At 49.6% G+C, this 26,243-nt stretch overlaps 1 protein-coding gene across 1 annotated transcript in view; it reads left to right on the forward strand.

The window, feature by feature from the left end:
• Nucleotides 1–26,243, forward strand: part of LOC147750599 (band 4.1-like protein 2) — a 627,758-nt gene that overhangs the window by 400,185 nt on the left and 201,330 nt on the right. The window lies entirely within an intron of this gene.

The raw sequence follows: 26,243 nt of genomic DNA on the forward strand, positions 1-26,243 counted from the left end.
GCTTTGGATCGCCCACCCCTTCTATACCCTTTCTCTCCATCACGCCCCTCCTCATCCGCAATTATTTCCGCTTTCTTCTCTTCTCAGGTTTTTATCATCTGTCTCTTTCCACCTTTTCCACCCCTCTTTCTTTCCTCTGTCCCCATTCACCCCTCCTTTATCCACATTTCTCTATCTGATTATCTTGCTTTTTTATCTTACCCTACAGCCCATCCCATTGTTTTTGTTTCTTTCCCTTTTCATTGTATCCTCCCAGTTTGTTCTCTCATTTGTATCCCTATCTGTCCTCCCATTTCGGATTCTTTGTTTCCGCACTCTTCCATGGATTCCGGTGTGCTGCTGGTCGCTGGGTCGTTTGCATCGTTCCATCTTCTCAACCGGAGTGTGGATCGGTTCTTTCCTACCCCACAGTCCGCGCTGCGAAACTCCTGGAAATGGAGAAACATCTGGACTTCTTTCGTGCACAGCCTGCTTACCGGCTTCTGGGCTCTGCTGGGGTAAGTGTGGGTTGTGAGTGTGTCCCTGAAGGACGACAGTGGCATGGACCACATGTGCGGGGATGTGGGTGGAATCACTTCAGAGGTGTGGGCGGTCAGAGCTGCCGGGTGTGTGTGGCTTAGACAAATCAGGGAATGCGAACCCAAACGCAACTGTGCTGAGTCCAGCTCACGAGGGAACAGTGGTCATAAGAAGTGTGGGTCAAAGGTCATAGGTAAACTGGGGCCACTGCTGCAGCAAGACTTAATCGAACCGCGGAAGTTACGCTGCCCGGCCTGTAACGCACCCCTCTCGGCCCCCAGATCTTGTGACCAGCTCTTTATCACACACACAGGCTGTCCCGTTCTCGCTTTCAGACTCATCTGTGTCTCTGAACATAGTTTGGTGGGACAACAGCAGAGCTCGTTGCGTTCTCGGTATAGATATCTTGGTTTGCGTCAGTTGTACTAGTCAGAAGAGCTGATTTGATAGTAGTTCTCTGTTGGTTAAAAGCCTATACCTGAAAAGAGCCATTACCTGAAAAGAGCCTATACCTGAAAACCGACTATGTGATGACATGAGGGGGTGGGGCAAGTTAAGCACTCCCATCGGGTGCAGATCGAGGAATTGAGGCCTCGCCTTCACCGTCTAGCTGACCTCAACCTCCTCTCTGTGGAGGAAACTGGCACAGCCGGCGAAGAACGCTGTCCAACCAGAACATCCACCTGGTCTTCCCCGCCACCTGACGTGATTGCATGGAAGCATCGCACAGCTGTATCTAGCACCAAAACAACCCTACACACCCTGAGTGGGTATTTCAGTACAGGCACACACCTACGCTCTGAGATGAGGCTTCGGAAGGCACACACCGAGGAGAGATGCAGATATGTGCGGCTTCTGGGAGGGCCGCGTGACACTTAGTTCCACATCTCTTTTCCAACGTGTTTACTACCACCCTCGCAGCCTGAGAAAGGCAAGTGTGGGCTAAAATGCAGATGACGACTCACAGGAGCAGAAAGAATACTCTTGTTAACATGTTTAGAGTTGTTTGCCATTCTCCATATATTGGGACTAAAGCCCTCATTTGGCTTTAAAAAACAAAACAGAGCTGCCTGTTTGACGTTTTTGCTGACCGTCGGAACCCCCAACTTGTCTTTTTTTTTTTTGCGCAACTTCATTTTAATTACCCTATTTTACACATATATTCGTGTTTAGAGCAAATGTTCATGCATTATTTGGATCCAAGTTCAACATGGCTGTAACAGAATTGAAACCCAACTTTGTGCCCCTTTCATTGGCGCACAGTGTACAATTTATGACTCTTTAACGTAAATCGGCGACAACCCCTCACTCTCAGTGCGCGCCATGTTTCATCACTGCAGCTAATCCCGCGTGTCTTGTTTTGAAATGGGAGTGCTTAGTTCATAGCACCAGAGGCACAGCAGTAGTAGTAGGAACATATTAAGACACTAGCATTGTTGTCCCAGGGAACCCCTATCCTGCTGTGTACCCCCTACTTTCTCTGCTATGGCCAGTTTGGCCACGTATTCTTGCGGTGGGAATTTTTGGAGCGTTCACCTTAATACAGTTGCCGCCAACACCTTATTTTGCATAGTCTACTACAAAGTTGTGTAGTAGTGGGAAAAGAAAAGGTTGAGCGTATTTTCGCTATCGTAAGGATTTGACAGACACGCTATTACTCTTTATAGCGCTGGGTGACGTCAAACACGGCGCCAGTGACCCCGCCGCTTCCCCATCCAGTGATGGTTCCTGGCTGTTACCTCACTGTACTAATGTGGGCGTGTGTGTGGTGGCAGTGCGTTCGCACTTCTGTCCCGTGAGTTAACCTAGGCCATTGGTGGAGGGAACTAAACCAGGTTCTGGCGATCTGCACGCCACTTGCAACGGCAGGTGTACGTCACAGAGGGCCGACTCAGACTCTCATCCTTCCGAGACTTGAGTATCATTCGATCGTGTAATAGCACGTGTTTACACCAATAGGTGAGACATAGAAGTGTGGGTAAAAAGAGGTCTGCTCCTTAATAGAGGGTCTCTTGATAATTACGAATGAAGCGCGTGCAGACTGCAGGTGCACGTGGCTGAGCCCGGAGCCTGTGATGTGGACTCCTCCTCCCCTCCTTTCCCGGCAGGCAGTTCTGCATCTGGTGGGAGCCAGGCAAGAGGGCAGAGTACCCTGGGAGCAGAGAGCATTATCAGTAGACTCTGAAAACATTCTTTACGTTTCACGGCCAGGCGGCAGAGGCATAACGAGAACAAGTCAGGTCCCGGGCTGGCCAGCCAATCACAGCGCGGCCCGGGGAATGACATCACGGGGGTGTGGGGGTGTCCCGGGCCGGCAGCCAATCACAGCGCGGCCCGGGAATGACGTCACGGGGGTGTCCCGGGCCGGCAGCCAATCGCAGCGCGGCCTGGGACAAAGGTGCGGGGCTTAAAAAAAGCACCAGAAACGCCCCCGAATCGCGTTTTCTGGAGAAAGCGCGATTGACAGCCTCTGTCTCCCAATGGCTAGCCTCCATTTATGGAGCTAGCCAATGATAGACAGAGGCGGTCCAAACATCCCTACTGTAGACAATAGTTTTCGATCTGGGAGGGGCTTTGCCCCTCGCCAGGTCGAAACCTAAAAAGCCTCCCTTAGACACACCTAAACCAGTGAACTTCCGTCCCATATCTCTCTTGCCTTGAGTATCTAAGATTGCTGAGACCCATGTCAATTCCATTCTGACAGGCTTTCTGGAAGATAATAACATCTTAGACCATTCGCAGAATGGCTTCCCTCCAGTCTACAGCACTGAGTCCGCCCTCCTTGCAGTGACCGAACTACTGAGGGCTACACTCGATGATGGATGTACGTCTGCACTGATTTTATTAGACCTCAGTGCCGTGTTTGACAGGGTCTCCCACCAGATTCTGTTGCAACGGCTCAAGGAAGTGGGGGTCGAGGGCTCTGCGTTGACTGGTTCGCCTCCTTCCTTTCTGAGAGGTCCTTCCAGGTGACGGCGCCCCCTTTCTGTTTGCGGCTCATATTATTCATCAAGGGGTGCCACAGGGCTCAGCACTGAGTCCTACACTGTTTAACCTGTATGTTCAACCTCTTGCAGCGGTGGCTAGGAGCAGAGGCCTGCCAATAGTATCGTATGCCAACGATACACAGTTGGTGGTGGCCTCTCGAACAACTCAGCGCAGGATGCCTCCACGTTTCAGAGCGATCTCTCGGCTATTGCAGGATGGATGTCCGCCACCTGGCTGCAGCTTAACTCAAGCAAGACTGAAGTTCTTTTGGTCGGGCGGGATGAAAAACTGTGGAAGGAGCACTGGTGGCCCACAACCCTGGGTTTTGCCCCACCCCCAAGCAGTTGGTAAAGAACCGGGGTTTCTGGGTGGATTCGGCTCTCAACTTTCAGACCCAAACCAAGAAATTGGCAGGGACCTGTATTGGTATTCTGCGGGGGCTTAAACCATTGTTAGGATACTTTGACCTGTCCACTCTGCAGATTATCATTCAGGGCGCTATTTTGTCGAGATTGGATTATGCCAGCTCTCTCTACTTGGGGACCAACAAGTCAGAGATCTCGAGACTACAGATGGTCCAGAATGCAGTGGCCAGAAATCTACTTGGCCTCCAGTGAACCAGCTCCACCTGTGCTGCCATCCTCCAACTACATTGGTTGCCAGTGGCCAGACGTGTGGAGCTCAAGTCCCTGTGCCTCGCTCTTAAAATCTTGAATTCATCTTCACCTGGCATTTCAGCCACCTTGCTCTCACCCTATATTCCCTCCCACCAACTCCGTTCTACAGACCAACATTTGGCGGTGGTTCTGAGGGTTAGGAGAGTACCCCTACATCCTCAACAAGACCTTACCCTCAACCATACTCAAATAACATGCTAATAAAATGTAAAACCACTAAAATATGGGAGCAGATCCATGGGACTACAAAGAACACAGCATGATAAATGCCTTGCAAACTCTCTTCAATATACTGTGCAGTAGAGGACATTCCAAGCCAGCAAACTCACCCATATAGTTTGGGGCAAAAACGGGTATTATAAGCTTTGGACCGCTCTGCAAATAGCTTCTTGACCACCGAAAAATCTACTGCATTACAATAGAATCCTAAAATTGTCACAATTTGTCTTTCAAAGTACCTCTGTTTTTTCGATTTTAATGTTTAGAAGATATGAAGTGAGAGACAGGATTGATAACACGAGGCAACACTTTGGAAACCAATAAGTGGGGATATAGGGTTTGAAATCTCACATAGTTAACATTAGCCACTCAAAACAAATCATGATTTTATAAAAGACTAAAGCACATGTTTCTCATCCTTTTGAAACAGCATATTTTGAATCTGCATTTAAAAAAACTACCCAATGAATACATTTTGTTACGTTCCTGCAGCCTGATCCCCGGGAAACGTTGAAAATGTCTCTACTGTGCGAGTACATGGCATCCTTGAATGCCCCAGGTTCCGTTTGCTATACGTACAGAATTGTGCAATCCTAGTTCTCCATTAATAGGCAGTGTGTGGAGCAATGTGGAATTCCAGCTCCTGTGATGAGTCTTTCTTTTCCACTCTATTCAAAATGTATTTTTGTTTAGATTAATGCGAAGGGGGCGATTCATTAAATCATTACTGACTATGAGATGTAGCACTAAAGTACTCTTACATGCCTTTGTGAAACTACACTGAGTTCAAGTTCAAGTTTTTTTATTGTTTGATTAGTTAAAATCATTACAAAAACCCCCCTAAAAAATGAAATACATCTCCACAGGCAACTAGCATTATCATGTAATCAAAAAAGATCGAAATGCATCACTATTTTATCTTACAAAAAATACATGGCTATAAAATTCAATTATAAAAAATAGTACTTTAACAGTTTTAAAACTCGAGTATCAATTTTTTTTTTACAAAGAATATATACCCCTTGAAGACGGTGTGGGGGTGATTTAACATGAATTTGTATTCAGTCTTCCTCAGCTTGCAATAGGAAACTATTAACAAGTTTCATGAATTTAACCAGGGCCAGACTGGGAACCAAAACCGGCCCTGGCAAAGTGCTCGGCTGCCCCCCCCCCCCCCCCCCCCCTCCCCACTCGAGGGAGTTCGAAGTGCCGCCGAGGGCTTTGCTAGGGCCGGTTTTCGGCCGATTTTGATACAGGGACGATTTTGCAGCTATGCTGCAAAAACGGCCCTGTAACAAAATCGCCCCCCAGGGGCTCAAAACCGGCCCACACCCTTGCGGCGCACCGGGGGATTGCCCGGTGCCCGCTATGGCCAGTCCGGGCCTGAATTTAACTCCTCGGCAATCCAGGATACACGACAAGCCCTCCAACCAGCGTATAACTGCTTGCCTGCTGGACCGGATGTTCAGTTAATTAAAAATAGCTTTCAGGTACTGTCTCCTTTGGATTTGGATCGCTGGACAGGCGCATAATAAGTGGGTTAAGGTTTCTTTTTTAAATCCACATAGTCGACAGGATTCTGAATTGAATGCTGGTTTCCATGAGGGGTATAGGTCCTTGGAGTCATGCAGGCCCATCATAAACTTTAAAACGCTTGTTTTTAGATAAGAGCTGAAATGGGCAGATAAATAGACTTGTGGCTTTGAGAACCTGTACGATTTTATAACTGTCCATCCATGCCGCCTCCTGGTGAGCGCCATTTTGTCCTTCAGTAAAGATTTCTTTTTGGCCACAACATTTATTATTTTGTTGAAGGATCCTCTATTCACCGCTTTGTCCCATGCTGATTGAACTTCCATCTTAACCAGAGAGGTACTCCGCCTGGCCTATAGGAAAGCAATAGCCATTAGAAAAAAGGAAATTAAGGTGAATGTTATTGAATCCCTTTTAGACCCATCTGTGTTGGGGAATAGCAGCAAGTTTTGGCAAATAATTAACAAACCCGTGTTTGAAAATCCAAACGACACAGCCCTTGGAACAAACATCCCAGAGGGGGAGTGGGTGTCTCATTTCAGTACAATTTTTAAGAGTAATGAGCATCGGGAAGTCTCCGATCTTTTAATTTCAACTGCGATTCCACTGTGTTTCACAGTACAAGAGACCGTTAGGGGAATACAGGGTCTAACCACCAACAAGGCCCCGGGTCCGGATGGATTGCCGCCGGATCTGTTTAAGTCCAGCATCCCTTTCTGGGCTCCGGTTCTCACGGCTGTAATAAATGCAGCGGTGACAACTGGATGCCCAAGAATTTGGGGTCTTTCGACTATAGTCCCCATTTTTAAGAAGGGCGATCGCAGTAGCCCGTTATGTTACAGGCCAATCTCTTTACTGAATTCAGTAGTTAAAGTGGTAGGGGGTGTAATTCTTAACAGGTTATCTACTTGGGCTAAAGAAAATAATATCCTTTCACCCATACAATACGGGTTCAGACCAGATCATTCGACCATTACGCAGTGCCTGAACCTATATCTTATTCTAAGCAAGTATACACTGGCGAGACAAGGCACTGTCTACATGGCCTTTATGGACTTGTCGTCCGCTTTTGACTGTGTAGACAGAAGCCTATTATGGGCCACTCTGCTGAGAATGGGTGTAGAGAGGAACCTTGTCAATTTCCTCGCTGATCTGCATACAGACACAAGGGCGAACGTCCGTTACTCCCAAGACCTCAAGGTAACGGATGAATTTAAAATAAATCGGGGTGTTCGACAAGGTTGTATCCTGGCCCCTTTTTTATTTAACCTGTATATCAACGAACTGGAGGAATTTCTTTTAAACGTAGAAGCAGATTACCCCTTAGTTGAGCGCAAAGGGGTACCTGTATTACTCTACGCCGACGATGCTGTTCTTATTTCTAGAACAGCAATCGGCCTCCAGAAACTATTAAACTCCTTCCACAAATTTATGGAGTCACGTGGTTTAAGCATAAATAACTCTAAATCCTACGTTATGAAAGCAGGTAAGGGTATCCTGAAATCTGACTATTTTAGTATAAATGGGGAGAAAATTCCATCAACCAACTCTTTCTCTTACCTCGGGGTCCTGCTAGATCATAAGTTATCATGGGGCCCAGCAGTCTCCAAGAAGAAGGGAGAAACAACAAGGGTCAATGCGGCCATCCTTGGCTTTGCAAAAAAAATCGGCAATTGCCCATTGGCCGCATTGCTTAAACTGTACCAGGCAAAAAGCATTGCTGTTGCCTGTTATGGGAGTGAGCTCTGGGGCTATCGTAAGACCAAAGACCTAGAGGTCACAGAAAATAACTTCCTAAAAAAGATCCTGAGACTGCCCAGGGGTACTGGGAACTACTCAGTACATGAGGAGCTGGGGGTCCCCTATTTAGGCGACAGAATAGCAGTAAGCCCAGTCACATGTTGCCTGAACTGTTGGCTGAACAATGATTTATCCAGTATTTGGGTGTCTTTCATAGATTCACATGCCTGAATCATTCCCCGTCGCTGAGACGGGAGCCTCCGGTACATAAAAAAGTAATGTCCTAAGGACATACATAGAGAATATAGGCCTAAGGGCCTCCCCTTTTGGGGCCTTTCCACGTCCTTATGTAAAAGGACCGAACTCTCATCGTTAGCCAATCAGCTCCGACCTCCTTCTAGAACCTTCCCGGGAGGAGCCTCCGTCCCTCAGATTTTCTACCGCACGTTGTGCTAGGGAGTCTCCAACCTGAGCTCTTCAGGTTTCCAAAATTCGAAGTCTCAAACTTCACCGAAGTTCACTTTGTACGAAAAGGATTTCATCCTAGCATCGACTACATGTCGGAATCTAATAAGAAAACTTCGTCCATGGCGGACTCACAGAAGAAAGCCCTCCTGAGGGCCTGCTCCTCCTGCGGCAAGCAGCGGATTCAAGCGGAGGACAAGCACGACCTGTGCTTATATTGCCTGTACCCTGACCACGTCACTGACAAGTGTAGGGTGTGTAGAGCCTTCCCAAAGAAGACGGTTAAGGAAAGGGAAACTCGCCTTCGTGAATGGCTCGACAGGCTTAAGGTCCGAGACACTCTGGAATCTTCCGAGGGTAGTGTCTCCGCGACCTCCAAAGTCTCCAAGAAGAGACCCAGGGTGCAGTCCCCTGGAGAGACAGACACTCCTCCTAAGAAGGCGCACAGGAAGCCTTCGGAGGCACGCTCCACCACCTCCTCCGTGTCTGTTAAGGATGGCCAGAGGTTCAAGAAGCCCGCTCCATCTACTAAGCGGACCACCTCAGTCACGACCACTGTGTCGACTACTACGGCCTCATCGCCCTCCACGGCGACCACGACGACCACCACTGCGTCCTCAGGCGCACCGGTCTCCTCGACCATTCCTCTGAAACCTTCATCCAATACGAAGGCCGCGTCACCTAAGAGGTCTAAATCTTCAGGTACGCCTTCGCCGCAAACACCTCATACCGAAGGCTCGTCACCCAAGCCATCGAAGTCAAGTTCGTCTCCTAAACAGTCGAAGTCAAATTCAAGAACCACACCTTCGACAAAGATATCCCAGGTCCACGACCCTAGCATCAGTAAGGCGGCGAAACCCCTATCCCCGCAAAACTTGGTACCATTGACCCTGACGGAGGTGCCCAAATCACCGGCACGCTTGGCGGGAGCGCCATCTTCACGCACGTCGTCGGAAGAGACCCCGGCGCCATCTTGGAAAGAATCGAGATTGGTCGAAGTCTCTATTCACTCGAGTCCAACGCCCTCGGTTCTCCCAACGGTGGAGTTGGCACCCGAGGAAGAACAAGACACACTACAGAGTGAGGAGTCGGACGAAGAACAGGAGGTTCACGAAGAACACCAGGACGTCCAAGAGATCCGGGACGGAGTGACGTATCAAGGCAGCTCCCTGACCGTAGACACGGTGAAAACCCCGATGATCTGTTTGCCACTGTCTCTGGTCAACGATTTGAAATCCCTGGTGCAGGACTATAAACGAAGGTTCCCGGACGCAGACAGCGGTGCCCAGGTTCCGGTCACCCAAGCGCAACCGTCGGCCTCGCACCCTTCCGCTCCCCCGGCCCGTCCTCGGAGCCAACTCCGACCGCAAACACAGGCGGAGGATTCATCGGAAAGCGAGGAGGATGACACGGACTTAGAGGAAGGCGAGGTGCAAGACGTCGCCTCGGACCACAGAGACGACGATGCCGATGCTGCGTCATCACACCATTCGTCTGCCCCGGCATCCCCGAGACCACGCCACTCTGAAGCAGCGGACGTGGGAGGTTTCCACAAACTGGTGGACAGAGCTGCAAGGAGGTTTCACATGGCGGTGGAATCCGCGGAAACGGAATGCTTCCTCCATGATTTCAAGGAGCACACACAGAAATCGACCAAGTCTATTCCTCTGATAGACTTTCTATGGGAACAGGGCAAGAAGCTGATGCTCACGCCTGCCTCGGTGCCGGCGGTGGTTCCGCGCCTAGACAAAAAATATAAGGCCCCGAACTCCGCACCTGCCTGCCTGACCGGCCACCCCAAACCGGACTCGGTTGTCACTCAGGCGGCCCAAAAACAATCCCGAAACCCCTCCTCGCCGCTGTCCGCGCCCCCGGACAAGGAAGGAAGGAAGCTGGACACCATAGGCAAGAGGTTCTCCACCACATCCGCCATGTCCATCAAGGTGGCAAACTCCATCGCCCTCCTGGGCCGATACAACCGCCAGCTATGGGAAGACATAGCTCCCTACCTGCAAGGCCTGCCGGCCACGGTCCAGGACGAGGTGAAAGCTCTTCTGGCGGAAGGACAAAACTCCGCGGCTGAAATTATCGACTGCGCCATCGACGCAGCCATGACGGGATTCCGCCAGTTGGCAGGGGCTGCCGTGCTCCGCCGCCAGGGCTGGCTCAAGGCGACGTCTTTTCGGCAGGAGGTCCAATCTAAGGTGCTGGATATGCCGTTCGATGGGCAATTCCTCTTTGGGGAGAAGATAGACGAGGCACTCCAGGCCATCAAAAAAGACACCGACACGGCGAGGGCTCTGGGCTCCCTCCAGTCCCGGAACCAATCCTTTCGGGGAGGCCGCTCCAGAGGTCAGTACTCCTACAGAGGTTCCTACCAAAATCGGTCGTCCTATTCCTATAGCAACAGGAACCAACCCCAGCAGAAACAACAGTCCCGACAGTCATCCTATGGGAGATCGTCCTTCAGAGGCAAATCCGCCAAGAAGGGCGCTGGCGGCCGCCAGTGACCACTTACTCCAGCCAGTCCCACCACCGTCTCAATCCTTTCGAATTGGGGGAAAACTGACCCACTTCCTCCACAATTGGCGAAAAATCACTACGGATCGGTGGGTACTACAAATAATTCAATTTGGACATTCCCTCGAACTGGTCAACACCCCTCCCAACACCCCTCCACTGAAGCGTACTCACAGACACCTGCACCTCCTTCTCCAGGAAGTCGCTGCCATGTTGGTCAAAGGAGCCATCGAAAAGGTCCCGGACTCCCAGAAAGGGAAGGGTTTTTATTCCCACTTCTTCCTGGTCCAACAGAAAGGGGACAAGTGGAGGCCGATCTTAGACCTCCGGGCGCTCAACGCCTTCCTACGGAGTCAATCCTTCCGGATGGTCACAATCCAGGAGATCCTGGGTGCACTGGAAAGAGGCGACTCGATGGTCTCCCTAGACTTACAGGACGCCTACTACCATGTCCCCATCCTCGTCAGGCACAGGAAATACCTAAGGTTCGAAATAGCGGGCAGACATTACCAGTTCAAGGTCTTGCCGTTTGGCCTCAAATCTGCCCCACGTATCTTCACAAAGTGCTTGGCGCCCGTGGCTGCCTTCCTGCGACAAAGGGGTCACCAGGTGTTCCCCTACCTGGACGACTGGCTGGTGAAGGCTCCTTCCCCGGAGGACGCGCTGGCTTCCTTCAACGCCTGCAGCGCTCTTTTCCAACAGCTGGGTCTGACGATCAACCTCAAAAAATCATGCACTACTCCGTCAACGAGGATCACCTTCCTAGGGGCAACCCTGGACACGGAGCATGCGAAGGCTTTCCCCTCAGAGGACAGGATCTGCAAAGTACTGTCTCTGGCCACGGCGGTGGCCAAGAAGCCTCGCATCAAGGTCCGGACGTTCACCTCCTTGCTAGGGATGATGTCTTCATGCATTCTCCTCGTACCGCACTGCAGGCTCCGCATGCGCCCCCTACAGGAAGCGTTGGCGAGACAATGGAAACAGTGTTCAGGCTCATTCGACGACATTCTCACAATCACGCCGGCCATCATAAAGGCCCTGCTGTGGTGGAGAAACAGGACTCACCTGACGGCCGGATTGCCGTTCCTCCTGCCGCCGGCACCACTGGTCATCACGACCGATGCCTCACGGGAAGGCTGGGGCGCAGTACTGTTAGACCTTCGAGTCAGCGGCAAATGGGACGCCCAGGAAACACAACTACACATCAACCTCCTGGAACTGAGGGCAGTGTACCTGGCTCTACAGGCCTTCCTGCCACGCATCGGCTCTTCCCCTGTGCTCGTCAAAACAGACAACACCACGACGATGCACTACCTGAACAAACAAGGGGGAACGCGATCTCTCTCTCTCTCACGAGAATCGCAAAAAATCTGGAACTGGTTGGTGGCGCACGGCCTCTCCCTCAAGGCGGAGTACGTTCCAGGGAAGGAGAACACTATCGCGGACGCCCTCAGCAGGCGGACCTCTCTCTCCCACGAATGGGAGCTCAACGGCGACACGGTGGCCCACGTCTTCTCACAATGGGGCACCCCGAGGATCGATCTCTTCGCGACGGCGGAGAACACCAAATGCCGAAGCTACGCAAGCTGGCATCCCCAACGGGGGTCGCTGGGAAATGCTTTTTCCATCGGCTGGTCCAGCGTGTTTGCGTACGCTTTTCCGCCGTTCCCGATGATACCGAAGCTCCTCCGGAAGATGAGGACGGAACCGTGCACGCTGATACTGATTGCTCCGTACTGGCCGAGACAACATTGGTTCTCGGATCTTCTTCGCCTATCCACCAGGCCCCCGATTCACCTGCGACAACTCCCGAACCTCTTGACAATGTCCGGAGGCCAGGTACACCACCCGAACCTCCGTTCGCTCAACTTATCGGCTTGGCTCCTGAGCACCTTGAGTTCGGGGAGCTAGACATACCGCAGGACTGCAGGGCAGTACTGGCCAAGGCGAGAGCGAGCAGCACGACCAAGACCTACTCGCTGAAGTGGAAGAGGTTCTGCGTGTGGTGTTCGGAACACGACTTACACCCGCTCCGGGTCACCCCAGTACAGCTGCTACCATACCTACTGCACCTGGCTCAATCGGGACTGGCTCACGCCTCCATTAAGGTTCATCTGGCTGCGATTTCTAGGTTCACCAGGACCCCATCGGGACCCTCCCTCTGGTCCAGTCGACTGGTGAAACAATTTCTAAAAGGCCTTTACAGATCCTTTCCGAGGCCTCGGAAAGTTCCTCCAACCTGGCAGTTGAACTTGGTGCTAAACCAATTGATGAAACACCCATTCGAGCCCATACACCGGGCATCGCTCAAGCATCTTTCCTGGAAAACGGCTCTCCTGCTAGCCCTGACGTCGGCCAGAAGGGTCAGCGAACTTCAGGCGCTGTCCATTCAGGAACCGTATCTCCAATTCAGGCACGACCGAGTGGTACTCAGGCCCAACCCTAAATTCATTCCGAAAGTGCCGTCAGACTTTCATCTGAACGAACCAATTGTCCTCAAGTCGTTCTTTCCGGACCCTTCCACGGCAGCGGAAAGGGCGCTGCATTCCCTGGACATTAAAAGGTGTCTCAAATTCTACTTGGACAGGACCAAAGACGTCAGGAAGTCTTCTCAACTCTTTGTAGCCTACAGCAACCCGAGAATGGGGCTGCCCTTGACAAAACAGAGCATCTCACGCTGGATTTCTTCAGCAATTGCTTTCTGCCATGATCAGGCCGGACGGCCTTTGACAGACCGAGTGGCTGCCCACTCGACCAGAGCGATGTCAACGTCAGCAGCGCTCTTCGCTGGAGTGACGATCCTGGACATCTGCCGAGCGGCGACATGGAAGTCCCCGCATACCTTTTCCAAGCACTACTGCCTGGACATCGAACTGCAGAAGGACGCTGCAGTGGGACAAGCGGTGCTGCGCCATCTCTTCCAATAAGGTGAGCCTTACCTCGTCCCGCCATCCAGGTATGCACATTCCTCATGGTTTTCTCTGCTATATGCATGACTGTATATTACCATGTTTCTCTCATGTTGTCTGTAATCTATGCAGGCCTGCTAGATGTGAGAATGTGCTTTACCACTATGCATGTATAACTGCTGGCTACTCTGATTCAGGCATGTGAATCTATGAAAGACACCCAAATACTGGATAAGAAATGCGTTACTTACCTGTAACAGCAGTTATCCAGTATTGGTGTCTTTCATAGATTCACATGCAACCCTCCCGCCTCCCCGGTAAGGACTCACGTACCTCTATGTCTACATTGCGACACCCTAGCTGGGTGCGTACGAAAATCTGAGGGACGGAGGCTCCTCCCGGGAAGGTTCTAGAAGGAGGTCGGAGCTGATTGGCTAACGATGAGAGTTCGGTCCTTTTACATAAGGACGTGGAAAGGCCCCAAAAGGGGAGGCCCTTAGGCCTATATTCTCTATGTATGTCCTTAGGACATTACTTTTTTATGTACCGGAGGCTCCCGTCTCAGCGACGGGGAATGATTCAGGCATGTGAATCTATGAAAGACACCAATACTGGATAACTGCTGTTACAGGTAAGTAACGCATTTCATCCCATTAACACATGCCCTACTGAAAGAAGCTTTACAGCTAGATGGGAGATTTAAGGTACCGTGGGTAAAGTATATAAAGGACAGCCTAACGGCAATTAATCGACAGGATTTGTTTTATGCCCCAAACACAATCACAAAATCTGATGTGAGCCTGGTTAAGAATGCCATAGTTTTGTTAAGATGCACCAACAGAGAAGAGGTTGAGATACAGAAGGTCAGTGTTAGGAAACACCTATTGTTAAAAACATGCTTGCAAATAGAACCTTACCTGACATGGCCTATGTCCAGCTATGAACGGTTTTTGCTAACAAGGTTCCGCTTTGACCTCTATCATCTCCTATTGGCATTCCCAAGTGGTGCTCAACGGGGCGAAGTGTTGCCAGCTTGTGGCTGCGACGGAAAGTCTCCTCAAGACCTGGCACACTTCCTTTTTATTTGCCCTTATTACTCTACTCCACGGAAACTATACCTTAAACCGTGCCTTAAAAAAATGAGTTTCACACAAATTAAACCCGCACTTTATTACCTACAACTACTGAACAGTGATTGCACTTTGTTTGTATGTAACTTTTTAAAAAAAGCCATCTGCTTCAGGAAAAGCATGGATGGCTAACCACGCTGCAAAAAAATTTTTTAGGTGCTTTTTAAGATTACAGTTATTTATATTTTTATATTGCCCATGCTCATATTGTCTGATATATTGTACTGTTTACTGTGTCATTATTTGCCATTTGAAAATGAATTGTGTATAATGTTTTTAACTGTGTGCTCATAAAATGCACTTTTATGATTGTAAAACTTACAATCGAATAAAGATTATGAACTGAACAGAGAGGTACTCAGGAAGCTCCCCCAGGAGTTTGGCATATCCTGCTCCCTCTGAGACTTAATTGCGTCCCAACATAGGCTGTTCAAAGTACCCGGGTCGGAGGAGCGGAGAGTGTGGCAGAATTTTATAAAGTTACTCATTCCCCTGTATTTCTGATGCTGGAGACCAAATTCCAGTCTGACCTGGGCAAGCGAGGCACATTTCGGCAGATCAAAAACAGCTTTGTAAATTTTTGACTGCAACTCATTCTGTAGGTGCGAGTCTCTGCCACACCAGGGACCATGCCATAGTACAAACTGGGTTGGATTTGGGTGGCCATTACTTTTAGCAAGTGGGAATAGTTCGGGCAGTCCATTTTTTAACGTATTAATCTATAAGCATAGATCAGTGATTGTGCCTTAGCTTTGAGGGCCAGTTTATGTTCTTTATGAAATGTGCCCTGCCTGATTGTTACACCCAAGTATTTGTATGAACCTTTTTCTTCAACCTTAGCCCCATTGACCATCCATGTGAACTTTAATTTTTTGCTATCAACTAGGCAGACGATTTTTGTTTTCTCTTTCTTTAGCTCCAGCTGTTCCTTGTCGAAGTAGGATACCAGATTGTTTATTGATCTCTGTAACGCCACTAGGGTTTGGCTCAGCAAGACTATGTCGTCTGCGTTTTGTAGGATTGCAACTGGTTCGTTAGCTAATTTCGGGGGGTGACAGTCTGGTTTTTCAATGTATGGAGCTATGTCAGATAAATACAGGTTGAAGAGGCTGGGGGCCAGAACACAGCCTTGTTTCAGGCCGCTTTGTGTGTAGATATTTGCGGTGGTACTCAACCCGTTTCCCAGCTTGACTCTTGCCCAGGTATCAGTTATACAAAGTGATTATAGCGTTAAGCAGTATGTTCAGCAAGCCCCATCTGTTGAGTTTTTTCCATAGATTACTCCTGCTCACTCTGTCGAATGCGGATTTGATGTCCACAAAACAGGCGAACAGGCGGAGTTTCCTTCTTTGAGCTTTTTCCGTCAAAAGTGCTAGAGTGGCAAGGTTGGATAGAGTACCCACGCCTTGCTTAAATCCTGTCTGGAATTTGAGAATGATGTTTTTTTCCTCCATCCAACCTTGCAAATGGATTAGCAGGCACGAAGCATACAATTTTGCTTCAACGTCAATCAGTGAAATTAATCTATAGTTTCCCGGCTTGCGATTATCTCCCTTTTTGAATATGGGGTGGATGATGGTCCCCCTCCAGGAAGCCGGCATGTTGGACTGCGTATTAATCTCATTGAAGACTGGGGTGAGGATGGAAGACCACATCTCTGGGTTATTCGTAAAAATTGCGTTCGGTATGCCGTTTGGCCCGGCGGCTCCCTGAGACTTTAGTTTCACTATGGGGCCACTTAGCTCTTTCACGTTTGTCAGGGATTTTGGCTCATTGATAAGTGAATTTGATTGAGATGTGATGCCTTCTGCAGAGGCCGGAGTAGATAAGGCTTGGATTTCCTTCTGTTTGTGGTCTGGCCCATGGGGTAATTGCTCGGGACCCGTCGCGGGTTTGTTAAACAGGGTTTTCACATGGGCAATCCATATATCAGCACCAATTCCTGCCTCTTACTGAAGTATTGGTCCAGATGTTAATGTATTTACTATGCCCCAGAAATCGCTACTGTTGGATTTTTTACTGGCAGATAATAGTTGCAGCCAGATGGACCCTTTATGCGCTGTTTTTGCTCTTTCCAGGTTCCTCTTGTACGTGCGCCTTAGTGCGTGCAACTTTGTTTTTTCTTGTTTTGAACCTTTTTTTCCTGCTCGAGATAGACGTCGCACTTCTCTCGCTATCTCTCTTTTTTGCATTTTGAGGTCTTGATTGAACCACGAATCCCTTCTGGTGACTTTTGTTGAAATCCATGCCGTGGAAACTGGAAAATTACAGACCAAAAACTCGACCAATCGCTCCCAGAGGCTTACGTGAGCGTGCTCTAGTACGGGGTCTTGGTTTTCTTTGAAAGCCTTGACTTTCTCCTGAATGGATTGGGGGGCCACTCCTGGCAATTTTAATTTACGAAGATTGAACGTTTCAGGCGGGAGCATGATGGTATTGCACTTTTGAGCGATTTTTGTTTTGTTCTTCAAGTTCAGAGTCAACGGGAGGTGGTCACTTTCAGCTCGTGGAATAATTCTAAAGTTGTTAATTTGTGAAAGCAGGTTATTGCTGATAATTATAAAGTTTATTGTTGAGGCGACCTTTCCGCTCAAATATGTTGCCGCGGCTAGCGAATCCCCCGGAGCTTTACCATTCATGATTGTCATGTCGAGGGCTGCCAGTTTACACACAAGCTCGGTCACACCCCGGGAGGATTTACTGTTACTTCCCCGTTCAGTCGTTAGAAGGTTGCTGTTAAAGTCGCCTGAAATCACTATTTGGGTATTCAGGTGGCCTTTCTGCAATGATTTTAATAACTTTATTAGGGTTAGATGTTTGCCCTTCTGCTTTTTTCTCTCCGGATGGATGTAGACGTTGATTAATAGGAGTTGTCTGGTTGGTTCCTTGCTGCTTACCTTTATCACTTGGATCCAGTTTTCCCCCGTATCTAGTTCTTCCGTTGCCCAGTTCAATTTTTGAGTGATGAAGGTTGATAAGCCCCCTCTCGGATGGCCGTACTTTGAATGTCTTTCTGCCAGGCAGTGATGGTCAATGAAACCAGGTATTGAGCTTGCCCCCATGTTCCATGTTTCTTGGAGCAGGATTATTTGTTGTTGCATAAGGAATGATACGGTTTCATGGTCTTGTCCCATGTCCCTGAAGCCGTGCACATTCCACAAACAGAGCGAGATGTTGGCTATTTGGGCATCTTCCATTGCTGATGTTATACTTTTTCTTACTTGGTTAGGAATACTTATTATTCAGCGTTCTTGGGATCCAGGACCAGTCCTTGAGTTCCTGGTGGCTTCCCCCGGTATTGCCAGGACATTCGCTTTTGGGGTGCCTATTCTTGCAAGAGGGAGCTGCCGGTGAATTGGAACGCGCACCACGTACACATGTGGGCTGGTGTTTTCCTGGGCTTTTCACTTCGTTTAGTTTTTTAAGAAAGGGGTGTGGATACCTTGGGCGTTGATGTGCCTTAAGCCTGATGCCCCATGCCCCAAATCTTCCATTCATAGCTACTATTTTGTCCACCAAGTTCTTGGACGACCATGTTGTCAGAGACTCCTCCACTCCTCCACTGTTCCAAATCACACGGCAAAACCGACCTAAAGGGAGAGGAGGAGGCCTGGCCATTATCTGTAAGGAACAATATCACTGCCGAGTTACCTCTGAAACCATCCCGGACTGTGAGAGTCTTGGCTTTAACATCGAACTCTCACCCAACAGTTGCTTCTCAGGTACTCTTATTTACCGCCCTCCCGGCCCCTCGAAGCAGTTCCATGAAAAACTATCTTCTAGTGTGGCCGATAGAGTCAGCACCACCTCTAATTTTACTTTGCTAGGCGATTTTAATTTTCATTTTGACTCCCCTTCTGACCACACAGCCGCCACCTTGGCAGACGATCTAGCGGCCCTGCAACTCACCCAACGTGTCAATACCCCTACTCACGCTAAAGGCCACTTGCTGGACCCTGTCTTCAGTAACTGCCCCGACCTCTTAGCTGGCCCATCAATCCCCCTGCCCTGGACAGACCACCTTCTGGTCCCCATCAGCTGGACATCGCTCAAACCAGCGTCATCCGCCCCTACTTCAAGGCTCAGGCGAGCCTGGTCCCGTCTTGAGGTTGACAACTGGTCTATCAAACTTGCCAGCTCTCAACCCCGTGATCAGGAGGATCCTGTCCTAGCAAATCAGTCCTATGTCAACTAGGTCACTCAAACCCTTGACGCAACTCTCCCAATGAGCAAGACTACGCTGAAGCGTTCCCACAAAACTGCCCCTTGGCACACGCAGGCTCTCAGGGACAAGAAACGTTTATGTAGAAGGTCGGAAAGACGCTGGCGTCTAGATGACTCGGCAGACAATAAAACTCGCTACCGAGAATCTATCGGCGAGTACAAAGCTCAAATAAAAGCAGCCCAGGCCAAATTTTGCGGGCCAAGTCTAAACCAAAGGAGATTTTCCAAATCGTCAAAAAGCTAACGAACCCCCCCCCCTGCGCTGCATGCCGAAAAATCTGTCACTCATTGCAATAACTTTGCTGAGTTCTTCTATCAGAAAGTAAACACTATTTGCTCAGCCTTCCCCCCAAAAAAATCAACTCATCAATCCAATCCAACATTCCCCCGGCTCCCCCGCCTCTCTATCTCAACATACCCTGACCCATTTCCCCCTACTAGACCTCACTACCCTTGAATCACTGGCGCACAGTGTCAAATCCGGCTCGCCGGACGATCCTGCTCCACCTGACATAATAATGGCTGCCTCCCAGATCACCCTACCTATTAATAGGGAGGTACTAAATGCATCCATTACCTCCAGCACTGTGCCGACCGTCTGGAAACAGGCCATTGTCAGGTCGCTACTCAAGAAACCCAATTTAGACCCGTCTGACTTGGGTAACTATCGTCCCATTTCCCTGCTCCCATGGGTGAGCAAGGTCCTAGAAAAACATATCAATCAACAGCTAGTGAACTTCCTGGACAATCATCACGTACTAGACCCCACCCAGACGGGCTTCAGGCCGAAACACGGGACTGAGACCGCTCTCCTCATGGTCACAGAGGAAGCTAGAAAAATCCTAGATCAAGGAGGATCAGTGGCAGTGATCCTCCTTGATCTAAGCGCGGCATTTGACACGGTCAGTCATGACACCCTACTGGACCGTCTGTCCTGCGCCGGGATTAAGGACAAAGCCTGGATATGGTTTAAATCCTTTCTGGAGGACAGATCCTTTAGAGTCTTTGAGGGTGAGTTTGTGTCCTCTAGCAGACCTCTAAAGTGCGGAGTTCCGCAGGGCTCCTCTCTGAGCCCCGCACTCTTCAACCTGTATATGAGGCCACTGGCTGATGTCGTCCGCCCATTCGGAGTTAAGATCATCTCTTATGTGGACGACACACAGCTGGTGGTCTCACTGGCGCAGGAGGCAAACCGGCCTGCACCAGGTGGGCTTAGAGAATGCCTAGAGGAGGTGAAGACTTGGATGTCTTCATCATCCCTCAAGTTGAATGGGGACAAAACGGAGCTGATGCTCCTAGGCCCCTCAGATCTTGGCCTCTCCCCCTCCTTGTGGCCTCCATGTCTGGGTCCCCCCCCAGCCCCCAAAAACAATATTAAGAGCCTTGGAGTGTGGCTGGACAGATCTCTGTCCTTCAACGTTCAGGCCACAAAACTATCGGCCACCTGCTTTGGCATCATGAGGATGTTAAATAAAATCTTCCCCCTCCTTCCCATGGAAGCCAAACCGGTTGCCATACAAGGTCTTATACACTCACGCCTTGATTTTAACAATGTGCTCTATCTCGGTGCCCCAGAGTACACCCTGCGCAGACTGCAGATAGTGCAGAACTGCGCAGCGCGCTTACTGCTTAAGATCCCTCGTAGACAATCAGTGAGGACCGGACTGGTTAGCCTTCATTGGCTACCGGTTCGGCAGAGGGTTCTTTTTAAGGCAATGTGCATAGCCCACCAAGCATTCTGGGACACAGGCCCCAGCATTACCCGTGACCTAGTTACTCACTACATTCCCAACAGAAGCCTTCGCTCCAGCCAGACCTTTCTAGCAGTGGCGCCAAGAATAAAAAGATCCAGATCAGGCGGAAGGACGTTCGCCCACAATGCGTCCAGAACCTGGAACACCCTGCCACTGCATCTCAGAGCCAATCCCAACCTTACTGTGTTTCGTATTAAAGACCTTCCTGTTTAATTCCCCCCGTTAACCCTTAGCCTCCTCCTCCTCTGTTCTCCGGTAGGTTCTGGTTACTCTTGCGCTTGGACGCCTCCGGGCAGCAAATCACGCTCTACAAGTTTACATCTATTCTATTCTATTCCATTCCACTCCCCTCCCCGTTGTTTCCTTGAATTCCACCGAAGTTAGGTCACACGAACGGATTCCTTTTAATTCGGGGATTTCTTGAAAGAGTCTCAAAAGGTTTCCCCTATTTAATGTATCTTGGGTGCATTTTGACGAATATTCCGGGATAAAAGACAGTTTCAGTTCACACTCATCTGATTCGACTTGCTTTTCATATGAAGAGGGTGCGAGTTCCTTTCTTCCACCATTTGGTGTTGAGCTTAGTGGGATGTTTTGACCACTTTCTTGTTCATACTCTGCCATGTATGTGGTTGGCACCTCTAGCCTGGCGTTGGGTGTTCCTGATGGTATTTGGGCCACTTTCCCTGTTCGTGGCTCCGCTTGATCCTGATTAAGGATCTTATTGTTACGGCAATAAATTTGGAGGGGTTTTGAGGGTTGAATGAGGTTGGAGCATCCCACTTCTTTGCCGAAGGTTGATTATACTTTTCTACGTCAGGCCCCTTTTTTGTTACTGCTTGTTGAAGTGTGCGTTGTTGAATACTTGCGCCTTTGCTGCTCCATGGGCTTCTATTTCCCACTGTTTGCCGATTTTTTCTATGTACTGCTTCACCCTCTTCCTTGTCAGCTGATGTTTTTTTACCTTGTTGCTGCACGGCCGGGGTTGCATTTTCAATGGCTTTGTCCTCTAGTCGTGGACTTCCGGCGCCTTGATTGGTTTGAGGGCAAGTTTGAGGTTTGGCTATATGGCTAAGGCCCTGACTCTTTGAGACGGAGAACTGAATAGACTGGGCTTTGTCACTTTCAAGGGTTCCAGCCTCGGGCAAGGAGGGTAGTGTTTTTTTCTTTTCCATGGGTGTTTTTTCTGCAAAGGTGGAAATAATTTGACCGGGGCAGGGCTAGATTGTTTGTTATATTTAAGCCTAGCCTTCCTCGCACGCTTTCTTTCCCGTTTTGTAGGTTTGACTCCCGCCATTGCTGTTGGCTGAAGGGCCACTAGTTGTTGTTCGCTTTGATTTAGTTGTGTCTCAAATTCTAATTTAGTTGGTACTTCGTTGGTATTTTTTGGTTCCTCGTTTTTGGCTTTAGGGAGATATACAATTGCCTCTTGATCGACAGGTTTTTGGGATATTCCATGGCACTTGTGATTATAAGATTGTTTTGCTGCCTCTAGAACGTCTTTCAAAAGTTCGGGAAGGGTTGCCAGTTTCTCAACTATTGGGCCGCAGTAGCATGAGGATAGTTGATTATTTTTATCTCTTTGCTGATCCAGGGTTTCTCTTTTTGTTAGTAAGGATGTTATTAAGTCTAATTTTGTGTTTACTCCAGAGATGTGACTGGCAATGAGGTTAATAAGGTCAATTTGCACATCCATTTTATCTGACTGAAAGTTTAATACTTTTATAGATTGTTCAAGGGTATGGATCAGTGTTTGAGCCCATTGCATGTTGTAGTTGTCTTTGGTGTGCTGCGCCGGGGCGACCAACCCGGAGTTTGAGCCATTACCGGAGGAGATGGTTATTGGTGACGAGAGAACTGGTTGCTTGATTGTTATGGGGCTATGACCAGCCTCTGGTAGCTCTGTATACTGAATGTCTTGTTGTCCCTGAGGGCTTAGGGGAGTCGACAAAACCAATTTAGCTCTTCTTTGTGGGGTTCTTTTCCTTGGGCTGGGGGTTAGATGATCCTTTTCCTGTCCCTTCCCTTCTAATGATTCCAGGATTTCAATCAAATTTGCGTCACTCATATTAGAGAACGATTTGCTGGCCGGCAATTCCTTTGATGTGGCGTTTGCTGCGGATTTAATTAGGTCGAATTTTTCCTCCTTAGACCATCTTGTATTTATTTGGCACTCTTCCTTGGCACCGGGTGGAAATTTACTGACCTTGAGATTTGCGCGAGTGTTAAATCATTCAGTGCTGCTGTTGTTCCTTCTAGGCTGCAGTTGGATTTTCCACACTCTCTGCTTACCCCCGTGGGTTCCGCGAGGTCTCTGATGTTAGTTGTTTTTGTTCTAGATACTTTGAAACCTTCAGCAGTCGCTTCGGTATTTGTTTTGAGGGTTGGTACTAACATTTCTGGTGCAATCTGATGCACCTGAGCTATTACTGTCACTGATTTCCTGACATCTGTATGAGCCAACCTATTCTCTGACAATGGTTCATACAGTGGTGCAATGGCCAACTTTCCTGGGATGGCCGGGAGAGAAGCTTGAGATTTGGCTGGCTGCAATGGGCTTGGTAGCATGGAGGATTCCTTTGAGGAGGCCTACATTGCCACCATTGGGTCTTTTAGGAAAAATAATTTTTGAATCCCTGTTTGATTATTCGGAGTTGGCTTTGTCTTTAATGTTGGGCTGGGAGCTGAGACAGCCTCTCCCTTTGGCCCGCCCCGTTTTCAGTGTTGTTGGTTTGGGAGTCCTCCTCTTCTAATGGTTTAAGTTTTGATTTTCTATTTTTGTTTTTATTTCCTTTTTTTCCTGGTGGTCTTTCTGTCGTCCCCTGGCGGACGGTTCCTGATCGCATCTGTGCGAAGCCCTGATGCTGTTTTCTTGAAGGCTCGTTGAACTCTGGAGGTTCGTAGGATTAGAGGGCCGGCAGATGACCGGGTGTGGGGCAGGGCAACGAGCCCCTCGACTCACTGGCTCAGCCAGCCCCCCGTCTCCCCCCGCTCTGTTCCGGTCGCAAACTGCACAGCCCACACCACCTACTAGGCCTCCAACGCCTCCAATACGACTTGCTCTGCTGGGCTTGCTGACGTCGGGCTAACAGACTAACGGGCTGGCTCACGAGCAAAAAGTGAGCTGAGGGCAGAGACCTCGGAGATCTTGGCACTTCTTGGGGCTTCTTGGAGGTTTCTGGGGGTTCCTTTCGCTGTTCCTAGCGGTTCTTAGCGTCCTTCCCCTGCCCCTGCCCTCCTTGCTATCCCAATTGCAATTGCAAGAAGAGCGTTGTGGCTCTGTTACTTCCCAAGCCTTGACAACTCCTGCTGCAAACCAGGAAGCTGCAGCTCCAGTGGCGGTGCAGAGATTGTGGCGTTAAAACTTGGAAACAGCTCTGGAATGGCAGCCGTCCGCCGTCAGCCCTCAAGAAAGGGGGGGCGGGAGCGGGCCCCCCCTCAGGCAGCGTTCGACCAACAAGCAGCGGCAGTACGGCAGAGCGGTGCCACAGTGGTGCAGTGGTGCAGAGTGGTGCAGCGGCCCGGTGTTCAATGTTCGGTGCTCGGTACTCGGCAACCAGCAACCAGCAGCCGACCGCAACACGCCACTACCGGGCTCCGTTGGATCTCCGTGAAACTACACTGAAATGTAACAAATACTATTAGAAAAATTCAAACGAGGGCACAGTTCTTTCTATTTGTACTAATTAAGGGGCCGATTAGGATGGCGGAGAATCCGCATCCTCCGGGCCGGCGGAAGCCACCGCCGGCCTGGAGGATACGGATTCACTGCCGCGGCCACAGAAAACACCCACCGCCAGATTAGGATGGCGGTAGGATTGCGGTGGGACCAGCGGCGGACGGCAGGTCCGTCCGCCGCTGATCCGCCGGGTGTGGAGGGCTATTTGGTGGCGGTGTCTGCAAGACACCGTCAGACAAATTAGGATGTGCATCAAAACATGCTTTTCCACAGCGGCTTTTCCGCTGTGGAAAAGCATGTGGTCTTTGGTGTTTGGGGGCTCGTTGCAGGCCCCCAGGGTGTTGGGGGGTGGGGGGTGTACATGGGGGGTACCTATGGTATCCCCCCAGCATTTACATGCACAAAGCGGCAGGCACCGCGCTGTGACTGCTGCTTTCTGCATTTAAATGTAATACAAGCATTTTTAACCTTGCGGCGGGTGCTGCTTCAAGCAGCACCCGCCGCAAGGTTAAAGATACGGGATGTGACCGCCAGGATGGCGGTCACATCCTAATTGCACCGGAGGGACCGCCGCTGCCCCTGCGGACGGTCCCTCCACCTCGGGGGTGGCGAACGGATGCAGGTCCGTCCGCCATCCTAATAGGCCCCTAAATATGGACTTGGTCCGTATATTCCAGTTTTCTCATATTAAAGGTTGTGGGACGATTCACAGAGGCATGTAAGACTACATAATTCTACTGCAGGACTACTCGTTCGCATACTCTTGCAAATGTTGGTGAAATGGCCCAAAAATAATTTCCTCAGTTTGAAAAAAATGCACTCTCATGTCAAGCTTTTTACCACCTACCTACAATTTTCATATATTAGATTCTGGAAGAGCATCACAATTTTACTAAAATTTAATTGTCTTAAAATTAGCCACGATTCCAAAAAATACATCTAGCACCACTAGCAAATAGTCTCATCTGTGCCTAAAAGCAATTTTCAAAAAGAACAATTGATGGACAGAATGCAGAAAATGTCATACATTTGCCCCAGTACAGAGATCTGGGCCTAAATCCATCTTTTTTTTTCTCACCGTGCCATTCCAGTTTGGACACAGCAATATGCAAATCAGTCTTAACCCTCCACCCAAAGGGCAATTTCCGCCTCATTAACATTCTCTTTTCTAGTTCCAAACCTAAAAAAATACTAATCCAGTGAATGTAAATATGAAATTATTCTTGCTCCAGGAGAGCAATCTCACTAAAAACAGCACAACACCTTATTCTTTCTGTTAACTCCCATCTCAGTTATACAGTGGGCATTGCACAGAAAATGGAGACCCCAGTAATCCCTCACTGGTTATAAATGACTTGAGGGTGCCCCATCCCAGTGGCCAATTAACGTCAAAGGGTCGATTCACAAAGGTCCTTCGCACTAGTGACGGGGGCCGCAGTCGTGACGGGACCACTGCAATGGGTAAGTACAGTATGGAGGTCCCGCCACGAGGGAGGCCGCAGTTGTGGCAGGACCTCTGCAATGGACAAAGGCAGTAAGAAGGTCCCGCCACGAGGGGGCCTGCAGTCGTGGCAGGACTTCTGCAATGGATGGGTAAGTGCAGTATGGAGGTCTCGCCACAAGGGGGCCTGCAGTCGTGGCGGGACTTCTGTAATGGATGGGTAAGTGCAGTATGGAGGTCCCGCCACGGGGGGTCCTGCAGTCATGGTGGGACTTCTGCAATGGATGAGTAAGTGCAGTATGGAGGTCCCGCCACAAGGGTTCCAGCAGTCGTGGCGGGACTTCTGCAATCGATGGGTAAGTGCAGTATGGAGGTCCCACCACAAGGGGGCCTGTAGTTGTGGCAGGACCTCTGCAATGGATAAAGGCAGTATGAAGGTCCCGCC

Source organism: Lissotriton vulgaris, chromosome 1_1 (genome assembly GCF_964263255.1).
Source record: "Lissotriton vulgaris chromosome 1_1, aLisVul1.2, whole genome shotgun sequence".
NCBI lineage: Eukaryota > Metazoa > Chordata > Amphibia > Caudata > Salamandridae > Lissotriton > Lissotriton vulgaris.